At 36.5% G+C, this 13,405-nt stretch overlaps 1 protein-coding gene across 12 annotated transcripts in view; it reads right to left on the bottom strand.

The window, feature by feature from the left end:
• LOC306657983 (PTB domain-containing engulfment adapter protein 1) overlaps window positions 1–12,152 on the bottom strand; it is a 260,729-nt gene extending 248,577 nt beyond the window's left edge. For 2 of the 12 annotated variants that reach the window (XM_079134581.1, XM_079134583.1), the window contains exon 1: window positions 10,156–11,985. The gene's annotated coding sequence lies outside the window, so the exon portion shown is untranslated. The other 10 variants (XM_079134579.1, XM_079134578.1, XM_079134584.1 and 7 more) reach the window with 9 other exon arrangements.
• Between the last annotated feature and the right edge of the window lie 1,253 nt (window positions 12,153–13,405).

Raw genomic sequence — 13,405 nt, 5'->3', positions numbered from 1 at the left:
ATTTACTGTATTAAAAACAAGGAATATTTATTTTAATATTTTATAGATGAATCATACTAACTATATAAAATATTTACAAAACTCAAGTATCCCTAAACTTTCTTAAATAATTAAATTACTACGTCTAACATTTGTAAGATGATTATTCACAAAATTAAGATATCACTTAATAACTTCTATAATTAGACTACTTTCTATTCCAATTAATTAAAAATTCTTTTCAAGATGGTTTGTAGAAATAAAGAAATTGATTCTCTCACTCAGCAGTAGTTTCAGAAATATGGTAGGTTGATTCAGGGACCCAACAATTCCATCAAGCACCCAAGTTCTTTACATTTTTATGTGCCATTTTTAATACATTTGCTTTGCCCTGGGGTTGTGGCTTAGTGGTAGAGCTCTCATCTAGCATGTGTGAAGCCCTGGGTTCGATCCTCAGCACCACATACAAAAAATAATAATAAAATAAAGGTATTGTGTCCACCTACAATTAAAACAAACAACAACAACAACAAAAAAAAAAAACTCACATGTGACTTTTCATCCAATGTTCCCTTGCTAAGTATAGCAAAACCTTTTCTATGCCACTTCTCCCTAGTTCTGCCATTTCATATAGTTGAATAAAATTGAGAGGAAAAAATGTTCCCTCAATAACTAATCACTGTCCAGGGAAACAGAAACACCATGATTATTAGCTTAACCAAATCAAAATTTCACTTGAATGAAAAGGGAGATTGTCTTCCCAAGTTATGTGGGGAAGATTGAACATGTAAACAATACCAGAACAAAAAGGAGAAAGAGATGGGTTTAGGCATACAACCAATAGTATTTGTCACAATAACAAGGAAGGCGATGTGGCTCTTAGAAGTGAAAATATGCTTCTTGTAAATGGAAATGAAAGAAATGGAAAGGAGTGTCCACTTTAGGTAGTGAATGACTGGGTCTAATTCATTGTCATCCAAAGGCAATCTGGAGATCCAACAGGGTAGGGAAGCAAAGAAGTATCGATGGTTACTCAGGACCAATCGAAAGCAATATACTGAAAGAGTAATCTATTTTTGTGATCTTGAAGCTGTTGTCAATTTTCAAGTATAATACTATTACCTTGAACCTACAGAGGTAAAGGGGAAAATGTCCCCTTATTCTGTGAAGGTTCTTTTCAATCAACTGACAATGCACATATTAAGTAGGAGAAAAGTTATGCAAACTTATTATTGTACATGGGGAGAAATCACAGCATGGGAATCACACTTAAAGTGTTTAAGTCTCCAAGAAGTTCTAGGTGACTGAAGTTTAAATAACTTTTCCAGCTACAGAAAGGAATTGAAGCTGGAATAGAAAAGGGATGGGGGAATCCTGGAGGGCAGTAATAACAGCTATGGGAGGAGGGCAGAGAAATATGCACAGGAACAAAGGTGGTTGTATTTACGTAGATAAAGTCTGTTAGGTAATCCTTGGAGCTGCCCTCAGAAGATTAGATGAAGAATGTTCAGGGGAGTGTTCTGCATGTAGTTCCTTCTTTCCCCAGTGGTTAATCTTTCCTGGTTAATGAGATTTCATGATAATTGCATTCCTTCTAGGATGACAGCTTCTGAAGAAGCTGCTCCCTGAATTTGGGGAGTGAAAAAGTATTAAGAGACAGGGAGGTTGGTGGTAAGAGAAGTTTTAAGATATTTTGAGGCTGATCCTTTAGTTCAAAATGGCCATACTTTGAGGTTTGGGGCATGATTTTCTGAGCCCCTGCAGATGCATCTTCTTAAATTTAAGGTAGTCTAGATCTACTAACTGATATCTGAATGTCAAGCTCTATATGTTAATTAGCTCAAATTAACACCTTGAAAGAGACTGCATATGTCAGATATTTTGAAAATAAAATGAATCATTCATTTCAAATAAATATCAAATAAAACTAAATTAAAATGAATATATCGCACAGAATTTTCAAGCAAAAAGAAGAAAAATACATGATGATAAATTACATAATCTATATTTTAATTATAGGTCCCCTTCATAATGCAGTAAAATTTTCAGTATATATTTAAATTTTTAATCAGTAGTGGTTAGCTAATAATCTACATTTTTTATCAAATATACAACCTTAAATAACTCTGTGATGTGTAGAAAAAAATAAAATTTCCAAATGTTCAGAAATTATTTTTTCCAGTAGTGTTCACAGAAATTCTTAATAGGCACTTATTACCAAAAAAGAGATAGAAGAACTTATTTAACACACCAATTCTTGAAATCTCAAAAATGACAGATCACCATAAGAAAACACTCCCAGCCAAATCATAACCTATCCAAATACACTAATGCAGTGAAAAAGATAAATCAGTTTTTAAAATTTACATGTTCTGAAATTTAATGAAAATGTGAAATAGAGAATACAACCTCCTGCTTGCGATTCCAATTCTACATTGTTTGAACTAAAGAAATAGAAAATAAGATGGTAATTTTTTTAAACAGTCAGTTAAAATTCTTAAATTCCTGCATGTGATTACTGATGATTATGGACATAAACATGGAGACAGAAAGGAGAGACATCTCTCTGGTTCCAAAAACCACAAGTCACTCTGCTAAACCATTCTCATGGTTTCCTGATCCTTACCTTTTCCAACTGCTTTCTGAAACTCTTTGCAAGCCTAACTCAGCTCTTCCTATGTGCTGGTCTAAGAATCACCTCCACACATTCTTTCCATGCACTGCTTCCCTTCTTCTCTGTGCCTACGTTCTCGACATCCTCTCCAATGTTTCCAGAATTATACAGAAAAATGAACTTCTATTTAAGTTAATTTGAGATATTTCTCTGTCATCTACTAACAAAGGACACAACTACAAAAATAACTGGTTGGGCTAGGGTTGTGGCTCAGTGGTACAGCGTTTGCCTAGCATGTGTAAGGCTTAATTCTCAGCACCACATATAAATAAATGAATAAAATAAAGGTCCATCAACAACTAAAAGGTATTTAAAAAAAAAAAGAAGTAATATAAAAACATGATACAACAAACACTTACTAAAAAGTTCAACTGAATCATATCAGAATCATGGATTAATGAAAGCTATATTTTCCAGAATGAGAAATAAGGGAGATAACAAATTTATAACAATTTAATAGAAAATCACTGAATAAAGAATCTCATTGAATATGGAAGACTCAAAGAAAGATTTATTATATTAAGTCTAAAATATTGTTCTTTAAAGCCTCATCTGCACTATTCTAAGAAATTTCATTTTCCCAAATCAATAATATATTTCCTACTCTATTTAATGTAAGCAATTAAGCCTATGATAATTAATGTTATAAATTTAATAGTAGCTATGCCTTTAAAAGGATTAAAGATGATTTTGGCAATATGATAGCCCTTGCTGGTTAGATCTTAAAAGTTTTAAAGGCTTTTCTCCCATGTATCTGGAGTCATATTAATACATGAAAACAAATAATAACTCATATTTTTAAAAACTAGCTATTCTTATTAAAAAGCAATACTACTTTATAATTCTGCAATATCAATTGACCTTTGCCATTTTAGCTAGCATTTATGTAATTTCAAATAAAATTTATTTACTCAGATATAACCCCTTAACAATTCTCTCAGTTGTATTTTGAGAGGATATACTGCACAAACAATATTCACTTACCAATTATATTACTATAAAGAGCACAGGATAAATTGCTATAAAATTAATTCAACCACACAATTATTCTTTTCAATAGGCCGAACTTTCTCTGTAATTATGTGCATTATCAATAATGATCAGCATTTATATTGAAGAACATTTTTATAATTATATTAGTTTACATAGTCAAAGGGTAATAGGAAAGTTCAACTAGCAATCAAAATTTTGTATTCACTACACAATTCTTCAAAGTAAATAAAAAATGAAATAGATTTCAGAAGAGGACATGAACTTTGATCTTTTAAAGACATGTTATAAAATCTTCTATTTCTAAAATAAAACTTATCAGTACCTAAAAATCTACACTTCAACTCATCTCGGTTGAAATCTGGGTAAATGAACAAATTTGCTATTAAAAGTTTACTTTAAAACATAGCATCTTTTCGGGCTGGGGAGATAGCTCAGCTGGTAGAGTGCTTGCCTCGGAAGCACAACGCCCTGAGTTCGATCCCCAGTACCGCAAAAAAAAAAAAAAAGGGCTGGGGATGTGATTCAGTGGTTAAACGCCCCTGAGTTCAATCCCCGGAACCAGAAATAAAAAAAAATATAGCATCTTCTATTGTTATGGATGACTATGAGAGACATAGAAAACATAAAAACAAATTTATTTCTTATGTCAACTTCTAATTACCCTAAATTTGCATGTTTGCTACCATAGCACAGATGTTCTGTTTGCTTTTTTTTTTAAGCTAAAATGCTATTTAAAATAGATACCATCTTTTATAATACAAACCAAATAAGGATAGCCTGTCATCCTTCATGAAATATTAGATAACTTTTTGAAAATATTATGTAACCAACAACATATTATGTAGCCAAATTCTTAATGATTCAGTTAGTGGACTATTTATGCTCTTAAATGACCATGATCATATCTACAAAAAAGTAGACCAAAGATTGAGCCCAAATCTTTCAATCCTTCTTTTTGTTGTTATCTCTGGCAAAGCTTAGTAAGACACCCAAAATCCTTGGAGTCCTGACCGGTGAAGTTTCAAGAAACAGATCAACTATAACATCTGATTATATTATGAAAAAGCTGTGTTAACACCAGGAAAACAATACATTTATTCACAATTTTCACTTCATAGAGTACCCTATCAAATTATCAGTAGTAGTTACCTTCTAAGCAGTGAATTCACCTTCTTATACCAGTTAACTGCACATCTTCCTATATACTTTGAGAAGAGCAGAAAAGGAGTCCATGAATATGTCATTATCACAGTTTGGAATCAAGAATGTGGAGAGATCTTAGACACTATTTATCTCTTCCTTTGCAGATACAAATGAAAGCCTAAATGTGCCTTTGAATTTTGAAAACAAAAAAACTCAAAGATCCCTAGCAAAAATTATCCAGGAAATAATTTAATTATTAAAATTGCGCTCAAATATATCAACTCATTGAAACTACTTCCTCCTACAAAAATATATCTAGCAACTTATCACAAATAGAGAAACATTCAAAGATATATACGTTTCATCATTGTAAGTACAAATTGTTTCTTTTTTTCTTTTTTTTTTTTTAAACTGGGGATTTAACCCAGGATCCTACATGCCAGTCAAGTGCTCTACCACTAATCAATAACCCTTTTTCTCTCTCTCTCTCTGTTTTTTTTTTTTTTTTTTTTTTTTTTTTTTTTTTTTTTTTTGAGACAGGTTCTTACACAGGTTCTTACTAATCTGTCCAAGCTGGCCTCAAAGAACTTTCAGTCCTCCAATATTCCTTCCTCTGCCTCCTGAGCAGCTGGAATAACAGGAGTATGCCACCATGCGCAGCTGGAAGTTAAGTTTCTGAAGTCTATTCTGAACCACTTTGTCAAAGGGCAAGTACTAAAGATAATATGTCAGTATATTTATATGATGTTGATAGAAAAAAAAAAAGTGAAACAAAGGTATTCTTACCTAGATTAGCTCTCTTAGGTGCACCCTAGAAAATACATACTAAGTTGATGAAAACTCTTTAAAAAGTCATTTCAATCTCTGAGATGTAGGATAAAATAGGGTGACAATCACAATTGCTACATGTTAATTCACTTTTTCATATTATATGAGTGAGATGGAGCACACTTTTCAAAACTATTAAGTAGGCAATACTGAAAGACAAAACTAATTTCAAACTTGACCACAACTATACCGTTTCAATGTAAATAGAACACTGGCACTTATTTTCCTGCACAATAAATGAATCAATTAACAGTGCTCTGATGAAAAATAATCATGCATGGTAAGCATCACTGGAGTGGCTGAAAACATTTTCAAAGCATAAAACAAATACAAAATTAGCAAATAACAGAGCCTGTTAACACTCTAAACACTGTCTTCTAAGTCTTACTCTGGAAGAATGATTTTTAGTCACTCTTTTAAAAAATAGAGGTCTGATTTCAATTTTCTATCTCCACTCTTTGGAAGCAAAGGGATTTCCATGTTCAAAGTTTATACCATTTTTCTTCTTCCAATTTGGAAACATTTTAGGCTCCCATAGGAACAAACTTAAGCTTCCTGTTCACTACATACATTAAAACAAACACCATTAGAGTCACCAGGCTCTAATACATTCAGGGACCAGGGTTCATGGCAGTCATGCAATTGGCTTCTGTAACTACCTTTGAATTCATTATTATACTCAAATGAAATAATTTTTTTATACTTTAGAGGTTTTAGAAGAGAAATTGCAATACTGCAGATCCAGTAACAAACAAATCACTATGCTAAGAGTTTAAATAAAAATCATCATTTTCATTCCACCATGGAAAAAAAAGATTTAAAAAAAAAGACATTTCTTACATTAAAATTACCACAGACTATCATTGAACATTCATTTGTTCTTTGATGTTTCAAAAAAATACTCATAGTGTTAACTATAAATTCAACACAACTATCATATCACAAATACTTCTGCTTTTTATATATTCATAAAAATGTAAAGTCTAATAATAAAAGTTATTATTAAGCATATTGACATAACATTTTATTCTTTAAACAATTTATTCATACATATTCTGCTTTCTGTACTTAATTGACCTTTTCACCTGAAAGAGTTAAGTTAAACATTAATGAGTGTAGCATAATAAATACATTGAGCTATAAAAATAGGTAATATATTTCACTGACTGACATATAAAACTAAAAATTGAATGTTTCACAAGTATCTTGCATGGATCAACAATTAAGTTCATAAATTATAGATGGCAATATAAACAATAAATATGTTGGTACAATGCTTAAGAAATAAAATAACGTACAAATCAACAGATCTGAGAACTTCAGTTCTGAGATTTGAACACAGGACCAACAATTCAAAATAAGCATGGAATAAATATTGGTTGAATAAATCAATAAATAACTGCAAAATCTATCTTCTAAAGTCTTAAGGAAATTGTTGTGGCTGTTGAGAAACAAAGTTTATAAATCATAAATGTATTTTAGTTTCTTAAGTGTTATTTCTGAGAAGAATTCAAATTCTACAGATATATTTTTTAACTTCTCATAAAGGCAAAATTGAGCTGAACTTTTAAAATAACTGGTTTCAAATATAAATATAAACTGAAATAAAAATAAATGAATATGCTGATCATTCTTTTCTGTTTGAGATAATGACTCAGCCTTAACCATAACAAAATCTCACCCAATATCCTCAAAAATAAAAGTTTACGATTAAATTAGAGCTATGATTAAAATGTACAAGTCATAATTTTTGCAAATTAAATATAGATGTCATTATAACGTGTATTTGAGATATAAACATTTGTTTTATCCCCATAAACTCAACTGGAGTCAATTGAGTCAGAAGTCCTTGTGACCTTTATGTCTAAAAGTTTATTAACATTATTTCATCTCTTTAATTCTCACAGTAAGCTTGTAATTATGTAAAGGAAAGTTTCTTTACTTTGCAAGTGGAAAAACTGAAATCACAGTCAAGGAAAACACTTTGCAGAGGGTGATTCATAAAGTCAATCTCAGAGAGCAGGATGATATTCACAACCTCAAACTCAGGAATCCAAAAATACAAACCACATTTGTTTTTTGTTTTGTTTTTTTTTTTTACCAATCCAACTCCCACACCCACAATAGTACCCTCCCTGAGAAGCAAAAAGTAGACATGAAGACATGAATATAAACAACTTTAATATATAAAAAAAAAGGGTCTGAATCCCAGATAAGGCTTTGAGTCATGGTCAGTCTGAAACTGGAATCTTTTAACTATTGGGCAAATGTGTGAAATACTAAGATAGCCCCAACTTCTACTTCTCCAGGTGAAAGAGCAAGATCTATTTACCGAGATTACTTCTGAAACACAAGGTAGACATGCTGGATGGGTTTTTCCACTTCAACTCCATGACCCAAATCTGTGCTACTTGAGAATACCTAATTGAATTATTCAATTTAGGTAGGAAACCATCTGCTCAAAGCCCAAGTCTTCAGTTCTTACTGGTCATGAAAACAAAGAAGTAAGGTCAAGGTCAAGGGACTGAAGTTGCAGCTAACCTAGTCCAACTTAGGGAGACGGATAGCAACAAAGTGTGAACATTTACACAATATCATCAGAACAAACAGCATCAGGACCCCCCAGCTATTCCACTGCCATACTGATAAGCAAGGGTCAGGCTTCCCGCCTCCAGCCCTTCTTAGACTCTCCTCAGTCATGTTCGACTGCAGTCTATATTTTTTTAAATTTTTTTATATTTTTGCTTTTTCCCAAGAAGACTGATATTAGTCACCTAAAAATTTTCATTGTAAAAGCAATCCCTTGTTTAAACCCAAGTAAACCAATAGCACCCTTTCCAATTGTCCCCTGCAACTTCCCCAGTTTCTTTCATGCCTGCTACTGAGCTCAGGCTACTTTGGCTGCCTGCCAGATTCCTCTCTTCTTTCCTTGTCAGTCGTAAAAACTTGGAAAATACTCCTGGACAGCTCAAGGAGACCTTTTAATTATGCAATGGAGCAGTACCTTAGCCTATCCGGGGTTTTCAGTAAGGCTTGTACTCACCAGCAAATACATTCTTCTAATTGGTGGGTTTTCTAGTAAGGCTACTCGTTTATATGGGGGAAGGAGAGAAAAACTGGCAGAGAAAGGAAGCAATTTGCAAATCTGAAGATTTTCTAATTCCTCTCAGTTCCCTACATTCTAACATCCACTCTATCTCCTAATCTGCCCTCCTTTTAGGACCTAATCATCCACGTGATTAAAGACACAAAACCATCAGTATCCTGATCTCCTAGCAGCCCTAGAAATTAATAGGACAGTCACACTAAAACACTCCCCAAAACTTTATTCTTAAATGTTGGTGCACCATTTCTTTTAAAAGCGGGCACAACATTAAATTATTAAAGCTTTCCTAATCGATTGTATTATATTTTGCCAAACTTGCAACACTGAAAGACTGCACGTAAATGTCTGATTGCGATAGCAAATAAGACAACTCGGTTGATTAATGCCTCTAAGAGCCAGAGGGGTCCTTGACCGCCAGCCCTCTGAGTTTGCCCCACGTACCTAGTGAACCCCCTAAGCCCAACACCAGCTACGTCTTCCTTACTCTACCTTGGCACGCTATTTCCAGCTGCAGCATCCAGCTTCCTGTTCATGTCCCATTCAACATTGTAAACACATTCCAAGAAAACCAGCCTGCCCAGAGTTCCCTCCCGCACACAGGGAAGTCAGCGCGGCAGCCCCAGCAACCTCAGAATAGAGAACCGACTGCGCCGGCTTGGGATTCGTGTAGTGAGGGAGTAAGGAGTGAGGCCACCCGGAGGTGGACCCAGGCAAGGTCTCAACATCCGCCGCGCCTGGCGCCCCTCTAAGTGCAGCGCCCTCCAGCAGAGCTACTTGACCCAGCCAGGAGGTGACCATGTGGACACCGCCCCGGAGTGTGGGCCCTCCCTGTTTTGGCCTTTAAAGTGTCCGCGGCCGGGCCTGGGAGGTTCGCGCCTCCCCGCCCCCATGCCCACATTTTCCCCTGGAGCCAACAAAAGGGAGGCTGCGAAGGAAGAAGTTCGCTCTTAGGTTTCCTCGCTGTGACCTGGTAATGACTTACTTGTCCGCTTAGCGGCGAATGGTCCACGCACCGTCGGCGGGGCTGGTCCAATGGTTCCCCACAGCCTCCTTCCAGCTCCGGCGCACCGGCCCAGCCACTCGGACCAAAGTTATCACAAAGGGCTAAGAAAGGCTTCAGGAGCCCAGAGAAAGCTGCGCCCCCGACCTCGTAGAGCTCCTCCATCATTCCCCAAGCGCTGCCATAGCAGGCGTCAACAGGTCTTAGCCTGCTCTCCTACTGGACGACTCCCTGAGCTTTTCGCTGTCCCAATTTTTGCAACCTGCCGGGCACAGGCGACGCGCAACCCCGCGCCCTCCTTCCCCAGCACCGGTGGCCGAGGCTGACTACCGCCCGCCGCCCCACAGGATGTCTGAAAGATCACACGCTACCTGGCTGGAGTCTGGGCTCGCAGCCAGGGAAGACCCCAGATAAATCACGGTCTCTCCGTACCTTGCCGAGTGATGCAGCGGGTCAGGCTTCGGGCAGGGGCGTGGAGAGCTGCTGGGTCTTGGGAGCTCGGCGATCTCCGCTCCAGCACAGCCCGGGCGCCTTTCCGTGGCCGAGAGGGAAAGTTTCTCTACGTCAACACAGCGCTGGACTCGGGACCCTCTGACTCGGGTCCCCTCCCTCTTCGCGCTCTCTGCCCCCTCCCTCCTCTTCCTAATCAGCTGAAGCCAGAACTGGCGCTGGTAGTGGCTGGGGCTGGGGCTCGGGACGCCGGGTCGCTCCCGCCTGGGAACGCGGGGCTCCCCCTCTCGGCCAGAAGGAAACTCTTACAGACTCGGCTTGAGCACTTCTGGCGGTCTCCTTGGACACTTCCACACGGGACGTCTGTGTTCAATCCGCTGATTTTCTTTCTTTCGTCTCCAATGGTCGTTTTCTGTGGGCGCACTGGGCAACCCCGCGTTTGCACTCAGAATGGAGAGGCCTGGGGCCCAATGTGAAAGAAGCGGGTCTGCAGGAGGAGGGGCGGTACCTTACTCTGTCCTTAGCCTGGACAGAAGCAAAGCACAGCCCCCCACTCCACCCCCACCCGCGCCGCGTTTCCTTTTGAACCTCCTCCCTGAGCAGCCGGATCACGACTGTTCGCCTGTGTGTTTCCTAACACAATTTTAAAACACCTCTGCAGCTTAATAGGGGGAAAGTGTCAAAAGAAAAGCACAAATATGGGTAAGACATGCCTTCTTCACACCCTTTATCAAGAAAACATTGACACAGTTGTTGCTGCTGTTCTTGCTGCACCACTACAGACCTTTTTCTTATTTTGCTCTTCATCCTGTAAACTCAGTCCGAAGCTCTGAACTTTGTTATGCCTTTTTTTGAACATGAAAACTGCCTCAACCACTAAATCATTATTATTTGCTCCATTCAGATGTTTACCTCAGAATTTAGGACTTTTGTATTGAGTTTGAGTGGAAACACTACTAAACATCCTTAACTGCTCTGTGGGAGAAAGGGGAGAGAAGTCTCATACAACCGATTCTTAGGGAATAAGAGGAACTTTAGGAGATACTTCTCAGAATTTTGTTTACTAAATTTTAATTGGAATGTGAAAATAGATAGCAAAAGGGACGGGGAGGGTGTTTTACAGTTTAGCATTTATAATGTGTTACACTGGTAGCCAGGGCTTGTAGTCAGACAAGCCAGATTCCATTGTAGACTCCATCTTTACTCATTCAGTTGCCCCAGGACACTCTACCCAATTTCAATTCACAGAATCACAGTCTCTTTTGCAGAAGTTAAAGTAGGATCTGGCAGAGAAGATAATAAAAAATTTGGTTTTACATGTTTTACTGTAATTAGAAGTGGATGGATGACACTGGAAATTTCCCCCCAAAGACCTTGTAACTGTCAGTTTTCTTCTCTCTGAAACTTTCCAATTAAGAAACATGCAGCTTCACAATTTTTAAATGAAACTATCTTTGGGACCACCTAACTCCAACCAAACTCCCTTATTTCAAATACAAAGTAACAGAAGCCAATAATTTTAAGTGATTTTCCCAACATTTCTTGGTTGGGAGGTATTAAAGGTGGGACCAGAAATTAGGCCTGTGGATACTTTTTGGCTAGTGGCTTTCATTTAACTGTTTTCCCATTTATTACAATGAAGCACATATTAAAATTATTATAATGAAAACATTACTGTAAGGACAGTGTTAGGTGTTTTTCCTGTAAATAACTATTGAACAATTAATCTATGAACAATCACTAAAGTTTAAACAACATAACTTACATGATCACTTATTATCAACATGATTATAAAAATAAAAACAATGGTAGCCTAATTCTTAGGAACAAGAAAGTTGGCCAGATGATCAAATCCATTGTATACTTACAAATATGTGTTTTTGGTTTTGTTTTGAATACAGTAGTAAAAGATTCTAATAAAGAATTCTAAACTCCCAAGAATACATAAGCAAACAACTAGAGTGTGCTAACTCCAGCCAACACTAGATCTATCTTCGATACATACATCTCTATCTAAACCAGTACAGGGTCAAAGAACAAATCAGATTGCAGAGATCAAACATTGTTCATTCTGTCCTATAAATTAATGGAAAAGCTCATATTTGGGAACTATTAAAGCTAGGACCAAAAGTTAGGTCTGTGAATATTTGACCCACGGTCTTCTTTTAACTATTTTCCCCTTCATTACAACAGTTAAGCGTACATTAAAAATCATTTTAATTTTAAAAAATTAAATAAAATAATCATGTACTTATCTTTTATTCATTTTTCTCTAAAATCCTTTTAAGAGAAGTATTTTTAAACACTTTCTCACTCAACTCAGTGTTGAGAGTTGCCTGGGCTTTTATAGAACTTACTCCTGAATTCTCAGAGATAAGAGCCTATGTCCTTCCTCTCAGTAAGAATTCTCTAATACTCCAGTCTGCTCCTCAATTAACTGCTGAAACAACTTCCTGAAGATAGTGCATAGCCTTTCCTGTCGAGGTCTATGCTCTCTTTCCACGAGACTTAAAAAATGGCTAAAAAGTACATCTAACATGGGTGAATGAATGAGGATGTGCCAATCTCTATAACCATCTTTTCCAAATCATTGCATACAGTGCAAAAAATAATTTTTACATTTTCTACCAATGTTTAAAGTCCCTAGACTTGCAATTGCTTTGTAATTTTTGTGCCCTGACTTTTGATATGAACAGCTTTATGAAATGGCTTAGAGGAATAAAATCTCAAGGATATCAAGTTTTAAACAACACAACCAAACAGAACAAGATTTCAAATCAGATTTATATAACATGCCCCAGGAAGTGAAGAAAGGAGATGCCAAGGAGAAGGGTTGCATAAACCAGGCAGGACAGCACCATTAGAACATGCCAATTCTACCCATTTCAAATACATTAGATTTTCATTTGAAAATATTTCACATTCATCATAGTTGCACTTATGCTGATAAAAACTCAGCAACCTTCTAATTTTTAAATTAATTTTCTTTCTCAAGCCAGTTTGAAATTTCTCTTACTTGAACTAAAAGGACAACAACTAAGGCTGAAAACCTCCTGTTATGTTCAGAATAACAATTTTATTGTTGATTATTATAAACACAAATAAAATATGCTAATTGTTTAACTCTATTTCTGCAAATGTATCATAAGAAATAAAAAAAAAATGGAATTAAAACCTCAGTCATGTTAACTGAAAAGAGGGCAGGCTCCTGTGTGTTACCTGCAACAATGAC

Source organism: Sciurus vulgaris (assembly GCF_902686455.1).
Source record: "Sciurus vulgaris genome assembly, chromosome: 3".
Taxonomy (NCBI): Eukaryota; Metazoa; Chordata; class Mammalia; order Rodentia; family Sciuridae; genus Sciurus; species Sciurus vulgaris.
Note: the sequence above shows the minus strand (reverse complement) of the source record. Positions and strands in the feature narration are given on the sequence as shown.